The 24,895-nt window shown below is 35.5% G+C and overlaps 1 long non-coding RNA gene across 1 annotated transcript; it reads right to left on the reverse strand.

Moving 5' to 3' along the window:
* Positions 1-23,623: 23,623 nt before the first annotated feature.
* Positions 23,624-24,895, reverse strand: LOC149159609 (uncharacterized). Its single transcript, XR_016261145.1, has 2 exons — positions 24,348-24,895; positions 23,624-24,059 (listed from the first exon to the last, which is right to left on the reverse strand). It is a non-coding gene; the product is annotated as an uncharacterized LOC149159609 (long non-coding RNA).

Raw genomic sequence — 24,895 nt, forward strand, 5'->3', positions numbered from 1 at the left:
TACATGGAGAGCTGAGGCATCTTGCAGAGACCTTTGGGCCGAGACTTGTATGCTTACCGAGATGTTGGTTGGAGATGGCACATGGAGCTCATGATGACATGAGATTGTTGTGACTTTTGGAGACTTCATATATGGTGGACTTGGGGGATCTGATGCATTGAGGAGCTGATGTCAGAGACTTGGAAAAGTGACTTGATGTGGAGGATCGATATGAGACACTTTAGAGTGATGGAGTTAGAATGATGATGATGCCTTGGTGGCAACACTTGGGCATGGGTTGAGCCAAGACTTAACCACTATTGACACATGGGAGCTGATTGATCTATGATCATGGGCAACACATGGAGAGGGATGGCACATATAGATATGATGGAGATTGCTTCATGGACCTGGATGTGGCACATCGAGAGTTGGAGTTTGATGAGATGATCTCTTCACTTTGAGGAGATGGATGTTTTGCAGATGGATGATGATGTTGGGATAGATGTGGCTGATTTCATGCAGCACATTGACACCAAACATCATGGACAGCATGTTGCAGATGAGATGAGGAGTACTTCATGGACCTGAGCATGGCTTACACTTGTATGGAGATGGATTCTCGATTGAGTTGATGATGTGACAGGATGTTCTGAGAAACGACTGATGGTGGCATGAGGATGTGCATTCTCATGGTTTGGGCGTGACAATTGGATTGGCCACCCGACTAGTTCGAGTCATGAGGGGATCCAATGTGTAGAGATGTGTTAGCATTGTGTTGGAGTATCATGACAGCAGTTCACACGATGACAACACATGATGAGGTTGACACGTATGTTGCAGTGGGCATGTAGCTTGAGATGGAGGGGCCAGCCTTCCACGATGGAGAGCAGCATGTGGAGATTGCGACGAGATGGTTGATGATCATGGATTGAGATGATTTTCCGATGTATGACATACCGATGGAGTATATGCCTTGGTATGGATATCTTGGTGACAGATGGTTGCTGGGATGAGATATTGTCGAGGACGACAATGACTTCAAGTGGGGGAGGATGTAAGGACCTGTGGTCCAGGTCACCTTCAGCGTGCGAAGTGCATGCGAGAAACATGAGAAAAATGCGAAGTGAACGAGCCAAGAAACGAGTTTATAAGGTGTTGGGCGAGTTGAGGGGGCGGTCCCACGAGTTGAGCGGGAAGACCCTCCTCTTGGGCGAGACAACACATTGTGAACGAGTAGGATTGGGCGTTGGGCGTGGGTCGACTGGGTGACACAACCTGCCACCCACCCGTATATATTGGCGTGTGTTTGTGGAGGCAAAGGCATCATTCGATCAACACGAGTTCGGTTGAGGAGTTCTGCAGTGCGTGGATGAGCCCGCACGACGGGTAGAACTCGGGTGAAAAACTCGTGCAGGAAAGTCGGGTGAGAAACTCGGGCGAAAAACTCGTGCAGAAAACTCAGGCGAGGTCATCGGGCAGAACTCGGGCGAGGTCGTTCAGGCAAAACTTGGGCGAGGTCGTCGGGCAGGAAACTCGGGCGAGGTCATTCGGGCAAACCGGGTGAGGTCGTTCGGGCGAGCCGGGTGAGGTCGTCGGGCGACCCGGGTGAAGTCGTTCAGGCAACCCGGGTGAGGTCGTTGGGCGACCCGGGTGAAGTCGTTCGGGCGAGCCGGGTGAAGTCGTGTGGTGACCCGGGTGAGGTCGTTCGGGCGAACCGGGTGAAGTCGTGTGGCGACCCAGGTGAAGTTGTGTGGCGACTCGGGTGAAGAGTTTGGGTGAACGGGTGGATGTGCGGACGGGCGGTCGGGTGAGGGCACACCGTGCATGACGAAACAAAGAATCGTGCGGACGGGCGACTTGGGTAGGGCATGCCGTGCACGACGAAACGGTGGAAACGATGAAGTGTTGGAGTTGTGAACGGAGGTGTGACTCGTGCGGAGGCGCCTGTGTGTGGCGACTTGGTTACAACGAGGCGCGCCCAAGTTGGGAAAACAACACGATCGTGCGACGAGGTGAATGAAGGGTTGGTGAGTCATGCGGTGACCGTGTGGAGGCGCTGACGAGCTAGGCAACCGAGTTTGCCGAAGTTGGAAATTTGGCTAAGTGTAAATTTGGGGTTTCCCAAAATTTAACTTGTACTTATAAAAGAAGATTATATATATTGATTCGGGTAGACTCATATTGCGGGGAGTTGCCCCTCCCTTTATACTGTTGTGCATTTCTATTGTATAATGTTGTTAATGAATGTTATGGGCTTTCACTGTTTAAAGGATAAAAATAATACTTGGTAATGAAAAATAAACTAAGTATGGAATGTTAGGCATAGTCTACAATCGTAAGTATTGGTGAAAAGAAAACGGTTGGTAGTGCCGCACCTCGCTATAATGCGGTTGGAAGAGTACTGCCAGTGTAGAGGCGTGACACTAAGGAAGCCAATGTGAGATTCGAGAAAATGGACAACAGAAGAAAAAATTGGGAACCAGTAATCCTATGAAGGGCTTTTAGATCCATGGAAAAAATCTCTAAACTCTGCGAGTCTATCAATAGATTGCTACTCATGTATATTATGATGATAATAAATCCCGCTTTTCATTATCCTCGAAATTACAATCTCTCAAAGCAAAAAAGAGAAGGCCGAGATGAATGTAGGTTGACAAACCGTTTTGCATTTTGGATTTTACAAACCATTTGCATTTTGGCGTCTTGTAGAGGGCATGGTTTCTTTGTTGCATGGCCATGCACGGTTTCAAACATGTCTCCGCAGATGAAATTCTTCATCCATTGGAATGGAATTCTCTAATTTTTTTTATGAGCAGGTATGCTTTTGGTTTTCAATATCTATGGGTTTTACTAATAAATTTGTACAGGGAATTGTACAGGGAAAAGCAGCGTGGTAGATAATGGCTATGCATGGAACCCAATTTTTTCAACAGTTTCAATCCATTATTTCTTTATTACGGTGAAGCCATCGAAAAATCGCAAGGGCTTTAACCATAGAGATAGTGCTTTTATTTTATTTGGCAGTTTTTGCTTAATGGTTTTGCCCTGCCTATTAATTTTGCAACAGGGGAAGAGAAGAGTTTGCCATGGAGGGATAATATAAGACAATAAGCTTCGATTTCGAAATCTGTTTTCTTTTCTCTCACTTGTTTCTTATTATATGCTTGGCCATCTATAGAGGTTTCTTGATTTTGGGTAATTAACTTAACCTCTTGATTTTGGGTAATTAACTTACTCTAAAATGAAATAAGACATTCAATGTGTTCCTTGTAATATAGATATAAACAAAACATCTAAAGAAAAGTAATTGCACAATGATCCAGTGCAAGAAAACAAGGTTTTCCACAAACCAATTAACTCTTTTAGAAAAATTCAACAATTCCAATTTAATAATCATATCGGCCTCTCTTTGTACCTTTTGGGACAATTGCTAGTTATTTCTACTATTAATTTAACAACTAAATTATGATAAATTTTCTCACTATTTAAAGGAAAAATATACACTTATAAAATTACATTAATCATTAAATACAATTAATTTAATAATATAAAATAAACATATTAATTTTAAAATAGTTTAATAACATAAAATAAACATATTATTATTCTAATTTTAAAATAGTTATACTCTCATATTGTATAATAGTTATGCTCTCATATTGTATAATGAACCAGATAAAATTTTTAACTGCCCAATTTCAATATTGTGATTCAGTTATCTAGTTAACAAAGTTGGCTCGTTACTGACGAATACTATAACATTATGACCCGATTATTTTGGCGGAGTCACTTAATCACCGGATGTTACTAATTTGACATTGATTAACAAATAGCTTGTTTAGTAAAAAACAAAATATAATTGTAAATTGTGACATTGGGTTGAGAGTTATATAATTGTTTTTATTTATTTTAGTTTAATTTTTAATATATATATATATATATATATATATATATATTTATTTATTTATCAATTTTATTAGAAATTGGGTAGGATTTATTAGAATTATAAATTTGAGCCTGGTAATTTATATAATTTAAGTATTTTTATTTAAAAATATATTTTAAACAATAAAAAAAATAACATTCACTCAAAATTATATCATTTAAATTTTAATAAAATAAAAAAAAATTGTATTACTTAAATCTTAATAAAATAACCAAAACCAAAACATAGAAGATTCAGACAAAACCGTTATTTCTTTATAAGGTATATATATATTTATAGATTATTAAATTTTAAGTTAAATATTGTAATCAAAACCAAAGCTTAGAAAATTTAGACAAAACCTTTGTTTCTTTATAAAATTTATATGTATATTTATGAATATATTTATAAATTTATGAAATGTAAATTAGTAACCTTGTGTAAGATAATGTAAATTAGTAAACTTGTGTAAGATTTAGTATTTATTATTAAATTTTAAGTTTAGATTAAGAAAACAAATAAACCATCTTAAAAAATAATTTATCACATAAAGAAATCATTTTTTGAAAAAAAAAATAACGTTCCACAATTTTAGTGACAACAACTATTAGGCAAATGGTTCTTCCATTTAAGATTAAAAATGTAACCCACCTAAACTCTACCTAAATAAGATAGTCATATCATGCTTATCATTACTATTCTTGTTCAACCATATGCCCATAATGTATGATATTGGAGACATTTAAACATATTCCTTGGGAGCACCCATTTATGAAGAGTCGGTGGACACTTATATGTGAAAAATTCAACTCACTACTCTGGGAATCCATTCACTATCACATTTCTTTTCTCGATGAAATTGGATCTCCTATTTTGAGCCTTTATTTTAGCTTTTGGTATTGCATTTGGTATTGCATTTTGGATAAACAACTTCAATGCCTCTTTGACAAGCCCATCATGGGAGCATCCCCAACTATTTAGTTCCATGAGGATTCATCCCTTTTAGGCATGGTATCATACAATTGTATAACATTATTTATTATCCAACAATTTGTATAGAAAGTAACGAGGGCATTCCATATAGATATATTTGTGAAAAATCATGTTATCATGATTCATATGTTCACAGGTGTAGAGGAACACGATTCGATTGCAATTGAAATTGCCATTTCTATTTCCGTTGTCTGCCTGTGCACTCATGACAAGGTATGCCCTTTGTTGATTCTCATGACAACATATATTATGTGAATAGTAGTTTTGCATGTGAAGAGATTTCATGTGATATGGAAATGAGCCAACACCTTCCATTTGGTATGCACCGCTTAACCATGTGAATAGTTAAGTTCCTAAAATGTTGTGTGCGTGCGCGTATGAATATGAAGATATCAATTGCATGTTCTCATTTGGGGCTTTTGAGAGATCTAAATTGCTTTTTATTATTGAGAACAATATTTTTTTTTGCATTTCATAATAAATGCTTTATTTTATGTCTAAAATAATGTTGTTTCAACTTGCAGTCTCGAAGGCACTTGTTTTATTTGTTATTATTTATGAATTGTAATCATTAATGAAATTATTTTCTGAAATTGATGTAGATATTCATGTTGTTGAAAAGGCTAAAAAGACTAAGAATGATGAATATGATGATGGCGATGATGATGATGAAAAGAAATTTATAGTATAAAGATCCCATTAAATAAAGCTATCAACTCACCAGAGTAACCTGAGAACATATAGTTGTCCTCATGGCAAGCAATATGTAGAAATTCCCACTACTTTAGATCAACATATTATGCAATATACTAAAGCAAAATACAAGATCTACTTCTACAACAAACTTGCGGAAGCTTAATCGAATATGAGCAAGATCAATCAGAACACATATAACAGAGAATGAGAAATCAATCACACATGAAACATAGAAGAATACTCTGGGGAAAGCCTCAGCTAAAAACCCTGATCTCTGTATTATCATACAAGTGGAAATATGTCTGGATTACACAAATATTTAGCTCACAAGCTATCCAGCTCTCAGTACAATCCCTCTGCTACTCATAGACAGTCAAAGGCTTCTCACAAACCTTCTCCTCTGCCCTCCAAGCCTCCTATTTCCTTGTGCAGTTTCTCCTGGGGTCCAATGCTGCCACCTGTGTGAATTCAACTCTCACACTGCTCACTAAACTCAGAAGTAACTGCGCAGTCCTGAAGGAGATGATTCCTTCTGCATGGATGAGTTTCCTATATAGGAAAATTCCTCCAACTGATAGTACATTGTCCCTTCATCTGATCTTAACTGGGTCTCTGACTGAACTGACATGCATGAGTTATTTATGAGAGAATATTCAGTTATCTGAAGTGCAACAGTTACATGTATGCATGCATTAACTAACTGAACTCACAATTAATTCAACAAACTGTTTGAACTAATCTAACTGGACTTGACTCAGTCAACTGAGCCAACTAATTACAACTCATCCTTATCTCTTTAACCGATGGATAAATTCCTCAATCAATGGAGAAACTGTTGCATGTCCCCACATAGACTTCATGTTTGATTTTCTACAACTAATTAACTCAAGATGAATTAATTAATTATTTTACAAACAACTGCTAAGATCAAATTCGAATTTTACTTCTCAATTTTAGTTCAAGGACTAACTAAAATTGGAATCTATCCCGAAATGCTATTTATAGCAATTCTATTTTTAGCACTTCCATTTTTCATTCCTTGTTGCTATGTCCAACACTGGTACCTGAATTGCTATTTTTAGCATTTCTTGTTGCCATTTTCAACACTCCATCTCAACAAGAAAGGCATTCAACTCGAACCCAATCCTGAACCTTTGGAATGTTTTGCATGCAACACTTCTCCCAAGTGTTGTTACTCCAGCAACTCTAGAAACAAAAAACCTCCCAATTGACCTCTCTGTTGGGCTAGAAACATCCTCTGATGTTGAAGCTCCCTCTGCCGCTGACAAGTGCTCCTTCTCTGACCTCTAAGCTGCTGCAACACTCCATGCATCTTGCATTGTTTCACACCTCTCTGTGCCATCCTGCACTGGTGCAACACTTCTGTGCCTCTCACAATGTTGTAGCCTGCTCACTCTGCACTGTCTTGGGATTCCTGCACTGTAGCTCTCTCTGTTGCTCCATCCGCATCTGCCTCTACCCACTTAACCAGTCCTGCTACTCCTCGTCAGGGATCCCGTAGCAAGGTCTAATCAAGGAGGTTGGGTACCTCGATGATCCTGCCCCTATTCCAACCTTCTTGGGGTTGTCACTCCACATCGCCCCACCTCCAACCTGGAGGTATGGATGCATGTGATCCCTCTGCCCACTTGGCTCGAAATTTCCCCCTACTGGAGGTCTCTGCATGAGTGGATGCCTCCACTCGATCTCCTCTCGGCTTCTCCAGTTGTGGCTGCTCCACAACCTCCTGAAGCTGCTTCACCAATTGTGGCTCCTCCATAATTGTCTGAGACTTCTTTTGGCGCTGCATGTTGAGAGGTAATGTACTCTCCCTCTCAACCACCAAGTCTCCATCAGTTTCCTTGCTCCTCAAGGCTTTGCATGCATCTTGAACCTCAAGAGCATATAGGTTCTTGACTCGTGAACCGATTTGCTTCACCTGTCTAGTGGTGATGTGTCGAAGGAAAACTGTTCCCTTACTGAGGACTACATCATAGCCTTTGTCTTCCAGCATTGAGATCGACACCAAATTTTTCCTTAGTCCTGGTACATACTTGACATCGGTCAAGGTAATGCAAGCTCCATGCTCCCTCTGAAAAACAACCGTGCCTACACCTAAGACACTATACTCTTCATCATTACCCATCGCTATGAGTATCTGGAGATCTTTCTCCGCCAAGGTACTGAACAAACTGTTGTCGCCGGTCATGTGGAAAGAAGCTCCACTGTCAAGAAACCAACGACATCCCACCATGGATGAAACCATGCATGCGAAGAGGGTGAAATCCAACTCGAACTGTGAGGCCAATGCCTCACCTTTAGATCCTTCCTTGAATCCCATCTTGGATTTCTTCAGTGGAAAATTTGTAGCAACATGGCCCACCTCATGACAATGAAAGCATTGCACTTTCAATTTGTCAAACTTCTTCCCAACATGGGAAGAACTCGATTTGGGATGAGAATCCTTCTCCTTCACTTTCTTCGCCTTACTCACTAAGGCGCAATTTTCTTCATCCTCCTTGGATGAAGAACTATCTTTGGTGCTTCTTCTTATCTCCTCCTGCACCAGATCTGACCAAAGTTGTTCCCAATAAGGCCATTTTTCTCTTCCATTTACTGAGTCTTGGTAGTTATTCCAGCTCTTAGGAAGACCGAGGAGAGCTAGACTCACCATATCATCATCGGCTGTCGTGATCCCTACACTTCCAAGCTCATCCCTGTAGGTGGTGAGCTTGTTCATATATGTAGAGATCGTGTCGCCCTTTTCACACTTGATTTTCCGAAGCTTGTCTTTCAGTGCCAACTTCCTCTGATCGCTACTGTTTTGATATAGATCTTTCAATGTTTTCCACATCAAAAACGGTGTCTCCTTCCCATGGAGACTCGAGACTATGTGATCTCCAACTCCCTCCAGAAGGATTCTCCTTGCTTTAGCCACACATTTCTTCCATTTTGCTAATTCTGTAGCATTAGTCAGCTTGGGGACTTCTTGATCAACGAAGTCCTTTAGACCGTTATCCTCTAATACTGCTTCCATGCGATCCTTCTAGGCTATATAATTCGAGCTTCCATCAAGGGCATACTCGAGTCTTAAACTGTTGAATGCCATTGGTGAAATTGAGATGTGATAAGAACCCGATTTCTATATTCAGGAACCTCAAACTTCAAACTTCTCCCTTCTTGTTTACTGTTCTTTTCCTTTGATCACCTTTGCTCTGATGCCATGTAGAAATTCCCACTACTTTAGATCAACAGATTATGCAATATACTAAAGAAAAATACAAGATCTACTTCTACAACAAACTTGTAGAAGCTTAATCGAATATGAGCAAGATCAATCAGAACACATATAACAGAGAATGAGAAATCAATCACACATGAAACACAGAAGAATACTCTGGGGAAAGCCTCAGCTAAAAACCCTGATCTCTGTATTATCATACAAGTGGAAATATGTCCGGATTACACAAAGATTTAGCTCACAAGCTATCCAGCTCTCAGTACAATCCCTCTGCTGCTCATAGACAGTCAAAGGCTTCTCACAAACCTTCTCCTCTGCCCTCCAAGCCTCCTATTTCCTTGTGCAGTTTCTCCTGGGGTCCAATGCTGCCACCTGTGTGAATTCACCTCTCACACTGCTCACTAAACTCAGAAGTAATTGTGTAGTCATGAAGGAGATGATTCCTTCTGCATGGATGAGTTTCATATATAGGAAAATTCCTCCAACTGATAGTACGTTGTCCCTTCCTTTGATCTTAATTGGGTCTCTGACTGAACTGACATGCATGAGTTATTTAAGAGAGAATATTTAGTTATCTGAAGTGCAGTAGTTACATGCATGCATGCAAATTAACTGAACTCACAATTAATTCAACAAACTATTTGAACTAATCTAACTGGACTTGACTCAGTTAACTGAGCCAACTAATTACAACTCAATATTACAACTCATCCTTATCTCTTTAACTGATGGATAAATTCCTCAATCAATGGAGAAATTGTTGCATGTCTCCACATAGACTTCATGTTTGATTTTTTACGACTAATTAACTCAAGATGAATTAATTAATTATTTTACAAACAGCTGCTAAGATCAAATTCAAATTTTACTTCTCAATTTTAGTTCAGGGACTAACTAAAATTTGAATCTATCCCGAAATGCTATTTATATCAATGCTATTTTTAGCACTTCCATTTTTCATTCCTTGTTGCTATGTCCAACACTGGTACTCGAACTACTATTTATAGCAATGCTATTTTTAGCATTTCTTGTTGCCATTTTCAACACAATAAACAACTAGAGAGGGAGGGATTGAAAAGGAATGTACAAATTTTGGCTAGCAGGGATTGCTAGGGCCATGGGACAAGTGGATCAAGTCATATAATTACTGATTCTAGGTCTATGAGACCTCCAATAATTCCCAAATGTAACTTAGTATCTCGAGACAATGTACAACAACAAACAAATTTGAACAAGAATCAAACCAAGACAACTCCTTGTCTCTCCAAAATGTAAGAAAATAAGGGTGTAAAAGCTAAATTGAAGATAAATTTGTGGATAATTCACTGTAGATGGAATATGTCTTGCTTTTTGGATCTTATGTAACATATAATTTTCATTAATTTGAAAATTATTATTTTTGACAACTTTTTTTCAAAAATATATTGAGGCAAAATATTTGTGTACCTGCTAGCTATTACTGGATGGAACTTGTAGAGAGATAATCTACTTTTCTTATTTGAAGGTTTTTGTAATATAAAAACATGTTTGTAAACTTGAGTTTCTGCATTTGTAGAACATAAAACAAAATATCAAGATGACACATCTGTTAAGGTGAACTTAGCTAGATCATCATTTAAACCTTTTTTCGCATAAAATGAATAACATGTCCCTAGATATAGATGTTTAGTTTAGTTTTATGTGTGAAGCTTATTTGAAAAAATGGTTACATATATTTAGTTGGGATTCTCATTTAATATTGAAAATCTATTCATATATTTTTGTATATAATACATTTTTACATTTAACAATATAAATTGTGTGTGTGTGTGTGTGTGTGTGTATATATATATATATATAGATATCACAACAATGATTATATTTATATGAAAGGAGATTTTTCTTCAACCTAACTCAAACAATGTTCGAAAGATATTACAAAATTAGGTAAGTCAGACAATAGGGGAGAGACTCCACCCTATAAATTTCTTAGTGAAATATAAAATTTCTCTTATGCTCCAAATACCATAACTACATTTTGTAACATCTTCAAGGGCATTGTGCAGGTCTAAGCTTCACGTTTTGATTTTTTTCCATGTCTAATATGTATATATGTTGGGGTTGTGTATGAGTGCCTCATGGCCTATACTCAGACCTTACCTTCATGATTTGGTGTTCTATTATGAATTTTTAGACTTGATCTTTGATAAGGATGGGTGAGAATAGTATTATTGTTAGTATGGGGATAATTATATTCTTCCTGCTATTCTCTATGTGATGGAGCTTACTTGGGTTATGGTTTTTCCAAATGATGCAGACAGTCAAGGCTTCCTTACTTGCAGAAGTGATTGATCATGTAAAAGACTTGAAGCGATGCGTATCAAAGATTGCTAAAAGAAATTTTGAGCCAAAAAAAATGGATGAATTGAGAGTAGAGGAAGCAGATGGAGATGGAGATAACAACAAGGGTAGGCTTGCGGTGAAAGCATCTCTATGTTGTGATGATAGGCTATACCTTTTTGATTGTTTGAATCAGACCCTTCAGTCTCTAAGGCTGAGAACTGTGAAGGAAAATATTTCTTCTTTGGGTGGCATGATGAAGAATGTGTTTATTATGAAAAGCATGGAAAGAGTCATTGAAAAACATCCCAAAAACCCATCTGTCAATTGTGTGCATGAAGCCCTGAGGGTTGTGATGGAGAGGGATGCTTCTAATGAATTGCCCTTCGGAAGCTTGGCAAACAAAAGGAAAATAATTATTCCTTTGGATGCAACATGCTCTCTATTCAAGATCCTATCACGAATGTGGAAACATGGAAAAATGTTAACATCTATACAATGTGCAATGCATACTTTGGCCATTATTTTTTTGAGACGATTTTGTAAAGTACTTCTTACTATATACAAAGTTGTTGTAATGAAAAGACTGTGATGGTGGGCACCTTTCACACCTTGCTGTCTGGTCTTTTGATTAGAAATCCATTTCCATGTGAATGTTCAATCTCAATGTTGTATTATGAGATCATATTATCAAGGAAAGGTCCATCACAATGTCTGTAGTATGAAGTCATATTGTCAAGGCAAAGTTTGATGCTTTTTATGAAGTTGCGTTTCTTCATGTCTCTTAATCTATGTCTTTGTATGGTTGTGAAGCCATCAACAATGGAGAACAATAGGTGTGAACTCATTTTATTTTCGGCTTCTCTAAAAGAGCAGGCTAAATTTAGGAAATCTAGCCTTAATACAGGGAACTAGTAATTTTGTATACTTGCAACACATCTATATCATGACCTGAAAAAATGATGATACATCAACAATTAATAACTATATTGTTCAAACATTGTGACAAGGTTATGAATGATTGTGTTTGATGATAATGCCTGTGATTTTCTTAATATGTTGATCCTTTTTGGTTGACAATAGATGGTTTGGTAGATGACATCAAAAGTAGCCTTTATATATGGATGTTTCATTGTTGTAACTTGAATTTTGCAGACATCACCTGCACTCCATTTGATTAAACACTGCACTCATCTGGTTGTTTAATGAAGTAGTTATGATCCATTTCTTTATTGGGTTGGTCCTTTGCCTTATAGGACCTTTGTGAAAGTAATGTCCAAAAAGATAATGTGTGGTGATAACTTTAGTGTTACTTCAGTCATAAGAGTTGAGATAACCCCTTGAGAGGGGACAAATGACAAATGGTGTAGGAGGATATCCTTTCATCCTTATATTGGATAATGATGGCTACTTGATAACATTGGCCATGTAAAGCAATGGCCCTAAGACATATCTGCTTCAGTAAGAAAGAAAATAACCGGCAAGTGACATCAATCTATATGGCCAACATTGAAGATAACACCTCTGAACATTTTAGACTACCCTATCAAAGCATTCATCCGCTTGGGATTAACTTCCCACTAGATTCAAATTTTTATCTCTCATGGATTTTTTCTTAACCAATAAAATTTTATTTGGAGGAGAGTATTAGAATTGTTACAGTATTAATTATTATTTTCTTAATTATGTAAACCAAAATACAATTTTTTCACTTTAACAATCTTATAGACATTTCTTCGCACCTTCTCCACATTTACTAAACATATTTTTATTATTATATAAAATTGCATTATCCATGTACTATCAAACCATTCTTCTGACAAAGTTTCTAATTTTCAACAAAACACAAATGCCGGAAAGAAATATAAATTTTTTTTGTAAATCCTCAACTGTGGGAGAATGGCCACTAACCTATTATTTAAAAAGAAATTGAGTATATATATAAATGTACAGAGCATTTCCAATCTCTTCTATTAAACTTTGTATATAACCAATTTTAAATGTACCTTACCAAATACCAATGACACTGGGCATCTCAAGACATACCTTACCCAATACCATTGACACTTGGCATCTCAGTTTGCTGAGTAATTTTATATACTTGAACTCCAAATTTATAGGTTTAAATTAAAAGAATATCTATAGAAGGTTAGATTCGAGGCCTTGACGGAATAATCAAAAGGATTCCATGGTTTGGATGTGGAGTCAAATTTCTTTGCATAATTAAGTAAGATGATTAATTCTATAGGAAGATCAATGTCAATATGACATTATGTAAAGTTTTTTTTTGTTTTGTTAGAATGAAAAAAACGTTGGTTTTTATTAATATGTCTAAAAAGCCAGTATATTATATGGGAAAATATTTCTAAAAGATAGTCCACTATATGTGAATCATATGCACCATATGAAAAACTATATACTATCAGGAATTAAAAAACAAGCAAAGGTGGAGAAGGTCAGAAACTGTAATTATTCCTCCATGAGGAGTTGGCTAAAATTAGAGAGTTAGTTAATTGAGCATTGAGTCAAGTCGAGTGATGGATGAAGAGTTAAGTGAAGTCCATATTTAGAGTGTGAGTTAATTGAGTTAAGTATGAGTGCATGTCAAGTTGTTTTAGGCAAGTGGCTAGTTGGAAATTTTTAAATACCCTTCACCGGGTTCATTGTAAAAATCAAGTTTTGTGTGATCAATAAAAGAACAACAACTTATGTGTTTTGTGTGTGAAATTTGTGTTTTGTCCCCTCATCCTTTCCAACAAATTGGTATAGAGCGAGGTTACAAAGAGTCACGGAGAACGGATTAGCACCCGTCCATGACAAAAAAGAGAGAAATATTGTTTTCTCTTGTTTGATCTATAACACATCTTACTGTTGTATACAGGGCATTATAACGCTGGTAGCTTAATAGAGAGCCATGTTACAAGTCTTAGACTTACTGTGTTTCACATGCACGCAAGTTCCTTCCGTGGTTGAAAGCGCTAGAGCACTATTGCGAACTATCGTTGTCGTGGAAGGTGTTAACACGCAGGCCTCAAGCAGTGAAGCAACCACTGGAGTTGTGGTCTGTGAGTAGCCTACAAAGTCGCATGGAGAAAGTTTCGTAGTCGAGTTGTAGGTCGTTCTTAAGATAATTGTGAGAGAAAACCAACATACTGTGTCAGCTGTAACTCCTGTTAGCTTAGACGCCATGTCGAAAGGTGTGTGGGCCCGAAAAAAAAGAAGTCAAGAACTTGCGTAGTCAAGGAATTCCACTAGTGAGAAGTTAGAATCGCGTGGGAAAATTTAAAGGCCAAGACCATACGAAGGCAAGTTTAAAAGGTAAACTCATAAGAGTTTGAACGAGCTTTTATGAAAAAGAGATTTTATCAAAGGTTAAGGATTTCATGAAAAATAAAAGGTTGAAGGATTTTTTTCAAAAGAAGATTTTATCAAAATTTTATGAAAGATTTGAGTTTTACAAAAGAGCTTTTCTTAAAGTGGTTTTTGAAAAAGGTTTGGCAAAGATTATAAAAATATTTTTATTGGCAAGAGAATTTAGGGCTTTGTAAAGTCCATCCGTCTATAAAATTATTTGATTTTTTGTCAAGCATGACAATTTTTTGGGTGAAGATTGTGCCTTATAGGGGCGCATGCTGAAAATCATATTTTCTTTTAGGGGCGATATGGAAAATAACATCATGTAATCAGGAAATAAACTATAAAACAAAGGAAAAGACTGCAGTCATGGGTCGCAACGCGTGACTGAAGCATATTAAGAAAAGAATGTTGAAAAATGGCAACAAGAAATGCTAAAAATAGAAGTGCAAAAAATAGCACTACTAAAAATAACAGTTTGGGTACCAGCGCTGGATTGAGCAACAGGGAATGAAAAATGGAAGTGCTAAAAATAGAATTCTATTTTTAACAGTTCAAAATGGATTCCTATTTTAGTTAGTCCCTGGACTAAAAATAGGAAGTAAAATTCGAATTTGAACTTAACAACTGTTTGAAAATAAATTAATTAATTCTCCATGAGTTAATTAGTTGTGAAAAATCAAACATGAAGTCTATGTGAGGACATGCAACAATTTCTCTATTAGTTGAGGAATTTATCCATCAGTTAAAGAGATAAGGACGAGTTCTAATTTGAGATGTAATTAGTTGGCTCAGTTAACAGAGTCAAGTCCAGTTAGATTGATTTAAACAATTTGTTTAAATTAATTGCGAGTTCAGTTAGTTAATGCATGCTTGCATATAACTGCTGCACTTCAGATAACTGAAGATTCTCTCATGAATAACTCATGCATGTCAGTTCAGACAGAGACCCAGTTGAGATCAAAGAAGGGACAGTGTACTATTAGTTGGATGAATTTTTTCCTATAAAGGAAGTTCATCCATGGATGAGAATTTATCTCCTTCAGGATTGCGTAGTTGGATCAGAGGTTAGTGAGTGTGTGAAGAGGCCAATTCACACAAGTGGCTGCACTGGACCCCAATCAGAATTGCGCAAAGAAATAGGAGGCTTGGAGGGCAGACCAGAGGTTAGATAGAGGCCTTTGACTGTCTATGAGCAGCAGAGGTATTACAAAGAGAGCATGATAGCTTTTGAGCTGATTCTTTTTGTAATACTGGCTATATTTCCACTTGTATGATAATATGTAGATGGGGTTTTAGGCTGGTGCTTTCCCCTAGTTATGTCTTCTGTGTTATGTGTGATTGATTTCTCCATATTAGTTATATGTGTTCTTATTGATGTTGCTCATGTTCAATTAAGCTTCCACTAAATTGTTTGTAGAAGTAGATCAAATGTTTTGCTTTAGTATATTGCATTACCAGGTGATCTACAGGTGGGAATTTCTACATGGTATCAGAGCAAAGGTGATCAAAGCGGAGAACAATATACTAGAGGAGATTTCAAAGTTTTGAGTTTTGGGTCGAGAGTTTGCAGAGTAGATTTGAAAATTTCTATACAAAATTTTTAGAAACAAATATCAAATATGGATTCCTTGCGGAAAAATACCCAAAAAAAAAAATAAAATTGGCCGAATCGGAGTTTGAAGGAGGGAGATATCGCTGATTTAAAATCAACTCTTTTTCCAAAAAAAATCGTGACGGCGGGAAATATGAAATAGATTGGTGTGCTAGCCAAGAACCTATATGCACTTGAGGTACAAGATGCATGCAAATCCTTGAGGAGCAAGGCAAAGGTTAGATACTTGGTGGTTGAGAGGGAGAGTAAATTACCTCTCAACATGCAGCGCCAGAAGAAGTCTCAGACGAATGTGGAGGAACCACGTTTGGTGCAGCAGCTTCAGGAGGTTGTGGAGCAGCCACAACAGGGGAAGCTGAGAGGAGATAGAGCAGAGACATTTACTCATGCAGAGACCTCCAGTAGGGGGAAACTTCGAGCCAGGTGGGCAAAGGGATCACATGCAGCCATACCTCCAAGTAGGAGTGTTACACAGTAATTTGTCACCGTCCCTGTTACCCCTTCTCCCGCACATTGGAGGACTTATTCCGGGACCTGTGAGAAGTGACATAACCTGAAAACACTTGCATTGTATCCCCTTGAGGATATATTTCATATGCCCTAAAGACACCTTCTGCAAAATACCCATAAAAATAGCCCTTTTTCCATTGGCGTGGTTCCACTGTGTATCACTCGCGCCAATGGGGGAAATCCTCCAAAGAGGGCGCGCCAGCTAGCGCTCTGTCTCAGAGTCACACTCGCGCCAGCCCAGTTGGGTAAAGTTTTTAACAAACAAACTTACAAAGGTTCTTCCTAACCCACTCATGAACGGAATCTATTTTAAATTAATTAAAATTTAATTAATTTACTTAATAAATTTATAATTATTATATTATTTAACATATTTATTATTATACTAATTAATTAATTATTAAAATATTTATGTATTATCATTTATTCTAATTATTAATAAATTATTATTTAACATTTGATTAGTCTTATATTATTTTATTAGCTATTATATTAAATAATTTTTTGAATATTAGTTAGCCATAAATATTAATTATTAATTTGTATTAATTTATTAAGTAATTAATATGACTAAATATTATTTAGTTAATCATCATTATTTTTGTCATCTTTAGATTCTAATCTCCTATAATTTAATCTATTTAATAATTATAATTTTATTAATTCCTAATCAATATATTAATTAATCAATTAATAATTATTATTATATTTTAATCATCATTTTATGGGACAATTAATCAATAACAATTGGTCATTATTATGAATTATTATAACTATAAAATTAATTATTAATCATTAATAATAATTATTAATTTGTTTGTTATATTAATTAGTTAATATGACTTAAACATATTAATTAATTAATTATTATATTAGTCAACCCTAAGCCTAATCACCTAAAAAATTTTCTAATATAAATTAAAATTTTTATAATAATTATATTAATATATTAATTAGTTTATTAATTAATTAATTAATTAATTATTATTATATTTAATTATTAATAATATTTAATAATAATTAATTATTTATTATACAATATTAATTAATTATTTATAATAATTGATTTCTATGAATGTAGTTTCATTCTAATTTAATTTGATTAATTAATATTTTAATTATTAATATCATCTTTGTTTAAGGAATTAGTAACTAATATGAATAACAGAAATTATGATTATGATCATTAGGTTTAATAATTAATTTATTGTAAACATATTAATTATTTATAATGATTTACATGTATAACAACAATATTATTAATATTAATTAAATATTTATTATAAAAATTAATTATTTATAATAATTAATAAGAATAAAATATAAATAAAATATATAAATATATAAATATATAAAATAAAATAAAAATATATAAAATAAAATTAAAAATTCCCAAGCCGACTCTATGTTCTCTATTATTATTCCTCCTCATTAGTATTTATTAAAAGTTTTCTGCTCTTCTTGTATCATCATTCTTCAACCCTGATGATGGATCCCACTTGGGATTTGAAACGTTGGTATAAAGATGTCGAAACTGTGGATTCTCCGATCAATAAAAATGACACAAGCCACAGATCTCTAAAAACCAATTTATCTAGCAAAACTGAAATTTGCAAAGACAGAATCATTTGTATAAGCAAACTACAAACTGAACAACATGATGGACCGGGTTTTCTATAGGAACTACAAACTGAACAACATGATGGACTGGGTTTTCTATAGGCACTGATTATAAACCCACCATCCTTCACAAAAAAAAATCATTTTTTCTATTAATTATATGAAGTGTAGTTAGGTGCATTTGCAGTTTACTAGATGGAACAGATTTATAATATTAGGGAAACATAGAATTATAAACAGAAACATAATAATAATAAATAAATCAAAATTATGATAATATTATATTTTTTTTAAACATCACTATTTATTTTAATACTTTGCTTATTAAACCTAGATTCATAAAATTAAGTTTTTAATCCTTTAATACTTTTAATTACCAATTATGTCTATCGATCCGAATAATTTTCTTAGCCTGAATAGAAGATTCTTCAACCACGCTTCTGTATTCTGCTCTATAACCACGAGGCCTCTTGTTTTGGCCCCATTGTAGGAGAAGATCTCCTCGTTCTGCAACGCAATGCCTTGAGGGCTGGTTTTCTTGGCTAGTCTTTCTATCTTCACTCTTCTCACGGAATGGTTCCGGAATGGAGTTTACGTATTCGAGAGCTTTCTGGTGGTTCCCGTTGCTGCTTGTCGATGACCCTCCTTTCGTCCTTACTATCCTGAGTGAGATCACCAATACAAAAACAAAAATTATTATTTATTCAACTTATTGACCATTATCTTAAAACAACTGTAAATAACCCAGTAGAATCCAACATAGTTCCATTTAATCTAACATAAGAATGTACAAATCTATCTAATCCGTAAGAATATCAGTTCCATTTAATCTAACCTAAAGATAGTATAAATCTATCTAAACCTCGAAAATATCACACCTCAATGCTTAAAAGTCAGTATTTAAAAAAACTGACAAAAAAATCTCGGTTCAAGAGTTTATCACCTTACGTAAAAACAACTAAAAAAGTAAAACAATTAAAACTAGCAATTGTCCCAAAAGGTACAAAGAGAGGCCGATAGGATTATTAAATCAGAATTGTTGAATTTTTCTAGAAGAGTTAATTGGTTTGTGGAAAACCTTGTTTTCTTGGACTGGATCATTGTGCAATTACTTTTCTTTAGATATTTTGTTTATATCTATATTACAAGGAACACAATGAATGTCTTATTTCATTTCTGCTATCCTTACTAATATCCTTTCCGTGCTTTCCTTAGCAATCTCATGTAGGGAAGCCCCCCTTGAGTTGGAGCAGAGCCGACCAGAAGACAAAGGAAGAGCTATTGTGGTGACAATGGCTAACCTTCTTGAGCTACACAAGAGTAGCCCATTGATGCTTGGGACTTTACATCATGTGGAGGTGCTATCTTTTTTGTAAAACAGAACATCCCTCACAATCAGTGCTATGCATGAAAATAGTGAATCGGAAAAAGAGAAACCAACCCTTGCTCCATCCAATCTAGAGCAAAGCCCCTAGTCCTAGGGCAAAGAACTACTTTAAAATTCTAGATTGAAGTGGTGAAAAGGGGGCTGGAGGAATTCAGAAAATTTACTTTAAAAAACTCAAAAAGAGGAAATAGAGGAGGTCATGACGGATCCCCAAAATGAGAAGGAGCAAGGGCCAGGGCCAAAGGAAGATCTAGTTGAAGAGATTCCATGTCTAGAAAAAGAAAAGTAAGTAAGCAAAAAAGGGGAAGAGGCAACTACAAGGACCCTATCTTGTGTGCAAGCTCTCTAACAAAACGCAGACCCATTCAATATAAGTAAGCTCTGGTCATACCCTCATCAACATATCTACATTGATGAATTTGAGCAACAATGGCCCTCCAACCTTACAGTTGTCAACATCTTGAGGTCGGATTAGCTAAACACTTGCAAACCTTTCAGGATCACGATGAATAAGCTGGGCTATTTCTAATTGACCACATGGATTTACAGTTTCCTGTCCTCCTTGAGTTGTAACAGCTGTATGTTGAAACCACAAGATGTTAGCAGAGGGAAGTACTGGCTATAAGTGGTTTTTATGAAGGGGCCTCTGCTGTTTACCATGTAGTGCTGTTTGCTAAATACCAATCAGTACAGATAGGTGTCCATGAGGTATGTATAATAATTTTCTTTTAAAGGGTCCATCATAAGATGTAGTAGGGTTGAATTTATGGGTTTATATTTTAAGAAATACCCTAGTATTTAGAAACCTTAATCTTAAGTATTTGTTCCCTATGATTTGATTTCTAGGGCATGGGATAAACTCTAGAATGACAAAGGGAAAAGAGTATGATCTAAGGTTTGAATTTAAGAAACCCTAAAAAGGCCTCTTGATTACATAAAAACCCTAGAAAAGTAACTTGACATCATGTTTTGGAATAATATATTGCTTGGGTTACTTGTTAAAATAGTATTGTATGTACAAGAAGAAAAAAACGAATGGGGTGATCCATCTAAAGGCATGATGTAGCTCTTCTTAACACCTCATAAATCATGGAGTCGTTGTGCAAAAACTTTATTAAATATATGCCCTAGATTTCTCAACAAATAACATAATCAAACTCACACAAATAAATGGTTGAATCTTACATTTTGCATAACATTAAGATGTATATGGGGGCATTAATGATCCCTGCATGCCAACATTGGTTGTATTGAGGGGCATAAATGAATCCTGCATGCCAACAAAATGCATGCTTAGTAAAAACACAAATATTAATAAATATATATAGTGAAATAAGTTAACTAAATGCACAAAAATATTGATCAAGTTTTACCACTATCATTACCTTAGATGTATTATAAGGTGTTATAGGGGTTGGAATGACTTTAGCGATTGCCTGCATTCCACAAACATAAATTAGCATAATATAATAAGGAATATAAGATAATTGAACATATAAAAGACAATATTCAAGCTTACCTCATGCATCATCATAGCAGCGTCTTGCCCTCGTGCATTTGTTAACATTTCCATAAAAATAGTGAATATCATTGAATCCCCCATAGTAGCATCGGTAACACCCATGGGTACATTCTTAAGAAATCACATATCCAAGCAAAAGATCATCCCAGTGCATCTCCTAGAATGGTAGATATCGTGACACAATGTGGCCATTTATTGCACAGAAGTTGAATTATATAGCAACGAGCCAATGGGGAGTGCATTTTCATAAAAGGATGACCTCATTTCTCAAAACACACCCAAAGGAACTAGGATTGTTACAATGTTGTATGTTGGGTTAGGGTGCAACACTATCATGTTATAAGACACAATTGCATATAAAAGGTTATACTCCATTATTAATTTAAACTGTGATGCTAATTTACAATTAATTATTGAATTTTTTGCATTACAACACTAAAAAGAAAATATAATTGAGTGAAAAAAGTGGAACCAACATCACAAGAAAAACCCAATATGGTATGATGTCCTCTTGAAGAAACCAACCATGTCAAATGTGAGGAATATCAAGAGAGGATGAATGTAGAAAAACCCCTAAATATTGCAGAAATGGTGAGGATCCTAAAGTAGAAACACTCCTAAATCTTGCAGAAATAGTGAGGATCCTAAAAGAAATACTCCAAAGCTACGTGATAGATAATGAAGGATAATCCAAGAGAGAGAAAGACCATTAGAATTGAATGCATTGTTGCTAGAAAATCTATTTGAAATTTAGAAGCAATTGCAACAAAGACCGAATGATACCAATGATTAATTTCAAAGATAAAGATTCGTTGAGAAGTTAAAAAACACCTATTATCTACAAATAAAATGAGGAAAATCACCTCCATAAAAATACGCCATGCTAAAAGGATAGATACATCTAGTAACAAATCATTATTTGATTCGTCTAAGGTTGGGATAGTCAATTCATATGAGCTTCTTGGAAATGATTCCAAGAGTGAATTACATAAGGAAAATAAAAATAAGCATTCTTGAACAAAACTTCCTTGAAGGAGAATAGATTCAAATCACAATAATGCAAGACTTTAGGAAATGGTCCTAAGATGAGTTTCTTAGCCAAGATAAAACTTTAATAGAAAGATATAAGTGTGAAAAAATACTAGATAGTTACTTGCAAAACAAGAAACAAGAGAGAATAAAACCACTAAGAAATTAACTAATGAATGAGAGAGACAATTCAAATTTCTAATAAAATCTAATAAAATCTAATATTATGTAATTGATGAACATGAATGCAATATATAGACTCTGCTAGAGACCAATTAATTCAAATTAGGTTGGGGTTCCATGTTCATGCACTAGTATAATTCAAAAGTACTTTCCCTAGTTGGAAAACACATTAAATTATACTCACAAACCCAAATATACCCTGAAAATAATTCCAATGCCTACATCTATACCATGAAAATAATCCCAATTCCTACAGCTATACCAATGAATACAGCTACGCAAGGAAAACAATACCAATGCCAACATCTTTGCAAGGGAAATACATCAAATTGAAAGGAAAATACCTGTGGAAAATAAACCCTTTGCTGTCTTCCTTGAAACTTCTAACTCAGCTTCGAGTTCCTTTGCAAAATAATAGTGAAAGCCCCAGCATATAAAAACTAAAACAATTTAGATCCCATAACAAATAAAAAATATTTTTATGGGATCTAAATCTAAAGCAAATTTAATGAGAACATAATTCTTTCTTCTTTCCAAAAGAAAATGAGAACATAATTACTGTAAAAGAGAAACAAATTCTCTGTGTCTATGTAAAGCTTTTAACATGAGGAAAACTAAAGTAAAATTTCTGTGACAATTCTTTGTTTAAAATAAACAGTTTGTGTTCATATGAAAAGAACCTGTCTCTGTTCACATGAAGTGATACTAGTAAAAAACGAAACCTTGTAATTTAGTCCTGACATATCAAACAGGCCCTGTAATTTAAGTATGGATTTACTAAACAGAAACCCCATAATTTAAATATTGGCATATTAAAAAAAACCCATAATCAGGTGTTCGAGATGCTAAATGTTACACTCAGTAAATTAATTAACCAAAAGTTATGGAAGAGTCATGGAGGTTAAGAAGCCTGGCTAAGAAGGAACTGATATTTCTGGATTTACCTCTCAGGTCACCGAAGGGGGAAACTGTGAGCGGTTCCAGAAGGGTAGTAATCAAACAAAACAAGAAATGAGTACGTCGACATGCAACTGTATTATGACTGTAGACGCGCTATGAACTATATTCAAAGCAGTAACCAGACTACTGGTGAAAAATGGGAACTGTTTCCGGAACTTGTACTGAAATATAAACATATATTTCAGAACAAAAACGAAAACCCATATAACTAACGCATCATCAATAACTCAATGAGGAATAGAATGAGGATTTAACCCTTTAATTCATTATCGTTTGACAAAATCTAGTAGAGAATGGTATTTTTCCTATTAAAACTTAAAAACAAATATATAGCACATTCCATGCCAGAGAGGGATGGAAAAACTAGTGAGAACCCACCACAGAGTAATGTTAATCAAAAGAAAATGATCGCTGAGCAATATAAATTATAGAGGAAGTAAAATACGGTTTGGAAAGCCGGAGAAGCTGTCACTTCTTCCAAAGACCGGTTTCAGTCCATTAACTAGTAGAGTTCAGTATCAACTTAAAATCCCTAGCTCACAGCAGAAAGCCTAAAAGTCATAATAGAAACGGTTCTGGGGTCGTCCTCTACAGCGGTAAAACCCCAATCAATCTTATAAAACCTCAGTGGTCCAGAAAGCACCTAGATGTCAAAACCCTCGGTTGGAATGGCTGAGGAAGTGCGCTAAGCCTTTCGGCACCCATGCTGAGCCAAAGAGTGACCTGCCAAAAGACCAAAAATGTAATATTAATACTCGTAGGCAAAACAAACTGCAGCGTAACAGAGCAATAGAGTTTCTAAGAGAGAAAATTAGCCAGTAAATGATATAAATTGTGGCTGCCTACAAGTCTGTGAAATAGATAAGAAAACTGTGGGAAGCTGCGACCAGTAAAACAGTAGAATGCGAAAGGAAATAATGAGTAAAATACAGAGAACAGACTCATATTGTATTTAGCAGAAATAGAAAAGAGGACCATCATAAGAAAACCCTATTAACGCAGAAAATATACCTGTTAAATGAACCTTGAACAATAATCAGCTTCTGAGTGGATATGGTGTCAAAGCGGACGCGTTTACTCTGGATTTCCAAGTTGAAGAGGTCGTCGGAACCCGCTATGAGCTTACTGTCGACAGAGGAGTTTGCAGAGGAAAACCCTACCATTGCAAACCCCGGAAATGAATGACTAAAGCAAAGGTTAGGTCAGCTGGTTACGGAAAACCACCGCAGGCAGCCGATGACCGTGCGATGAAGGTGAAAAATGGGAACTGTTTCCAGAACTTATACTGAAATATAAACATATATTTCAGAACAAAAACGAAAACCCATATAACTAATGCATCATCAATAACTCAATGAGGAATAGCATGAAGATTTAACCCTTTAATTCATTATCGTTTGACAAAATCCTGGAGTAGAGAATGGTATTTTTCCTATTAAAACTTAAAAACAAATATATAGCGCATTCCATGCCAGAGAGGGATGGAAAAACTAGTGAGAACCCACCACAGAGTAATGTTAATCAAAAGAAAATGATAGCTGAGAAATATAAATTACAGA

Source organism: Pinus tabuliformis, chromosome 5_2 (assembly GCF_031772625.1).
Source record: "Pinus tabuliformis cultivar Carrire ecotype Pingquan chromosome 5_2, CPIR1, whole genome shotgun sequence".
In the NCBI taxonomy this organism is placed as follows: Eukaryota; Viridiplantae; Streptophyta; class Pinopsida; order Pinales; family Pinaceae; genus Pinus; species Pinus tabuliformis.